The sequence below is a fragment of the Rana temporaria genome, chromosome 9 (assembly GCF_905171775.1).
Source record: "Rana temporaria chromosome 9, aRanTem1.1, whole genome shotgun sequence".
NCBI classification, from domain to species: domain Eukaryota; kingdom Metazoa; phylum Chordata; class Amphibia; order Anura; family Ranidae; genus Rana; species Rana temporaria.
Genome location: NC_053497.1, coordinates 69,308,106 through 69,309,702, shown reverse-complemented (window position 1 = coordinate 69,309,702; position 1,597 = coordinate 69,308,106).

Genomic DNA, 1,597 nt, shown 5'->3' with positions numbered 1-1,597 from the left:
GAGTCCGATTGAATCTCTCCGGTTGTGCATCACCCTGGGGGTGATAGGGGGAGGTTCTTGACTTCTGAATCCCCAATAGATCCAAGAGCTGCCTGATGAGTCGACTTTCAAAGTCTCTGCCTTGATCAGAATGGATCCTCTGAGGTAGACCATAATGAACAAAGAACTTTTCTACTAGGACTTTGGCTACAGTAGGAGCACGTTGATCTTTGGTTGGAAAAGCTTGAGCATAACGGGTAAAGTGGTCTGTCACCACTAGGATATTTCCCTGTCCACTAGTGTCAGGCTCTAAGCACAGGAAGTCAATACACACCAGGTCCATAGGCCCTTGACTCTGTAGATGGCTCATTGGAGCAGTCCTAGAAGGTAAAGTTTTCCTCTGGATACATCTTAGACAGGAATGGCAGTAGCTTTCAACTTCGGTTCTCATGCAGGGCCAATAGAATCTGTCTCGGACCAGTTTAAAAGTTCTCTCTGCTCCTAAGTGACCATGGTCATCATGCAAAGCTTTCAGCACATTTTCTCTATGCTTCTCTGGGAGGAACAACTGCTGCTTTTCTTCTAAGTCATCCGAGGGGCCCCTTCGGTAGACCACCCCGTCTAGCAGTTTCAACCGTTCCCACTCTTTGTGGACCAGACGAGCCTCTTTTGGTGAATCAGTTAGTAGGAGCCCTCTTTGACCCGCTTTCATTGCTCTCAGAGTTAACCCGATCAAAGGATCTTCAGCCTGATCTACTCTCAGGTCCTTCTTCGTGAAAGTAGGCAGGCCCTCACTCCTCAGCTGTGTAGGGTTACAATACATTTTAGGGACACCGGCAGCCATGACTCCTATGGCCTCTGCTCCAATCATTCCTTTGGTTCGGCACTCCACCCCTTGGCATAGGGCTTGAACTCCATCTGGAGTCAAATGAGTCCACTCTGTTTCTGGGACCCCTGTGCTATAGGGTCTCCTGGATAAGGCATCCGCGTCTTGGTTATTGACCCCAGGGCGATATTTGAGGCTGAAGCGGAATCCTGACAGGGCAGCCAACCACCGGTGCCCAGTGGCATCCAGTTTGGCCGTAGTGAGAATGTAAGTGAGTGGGTTGTTGTCAGTTCTGACCACGAAATTGGCCCCGTACAGGTAGTCTTTTAGTTTGTCCACCACTGTCCACTTCAAGGCCAGGAACTCCAACTTGTGAGTGGGGTAATTCTTTTCAGAAGGGGTGAGACCCCGACTCACATATGCCACCGGTCTCAGGAGGCCATCATATTCCTGGTATAGTACTCCTCCTAGCCCTTCTCTGCTAGCATCCACATGTAGTTCATAAGGCTTGGCAGGATCAGCGTAGGCAAGGACAGGAGCCTGTGTTAGACTTCCTTTCAATTGGAGGAAAGCTTTTTCACATTGGTCGGTCCATTCCTCCTGGATTGATTCACGAGGCTTCCTAGTTCCGTGGGCTGATGAACCCGGCTCAAAGGACATTGATTCATCTTCTGCTCCTTCCATTCTTAGAAGCGTGTTCAGAGGCTGAGCTATCTTGGCAAACCCCTCTACGAACCTCCTATAGTATGAGCAGAATCCTAGGAAGGACCGGAGTTCAGTAATATTACGAGG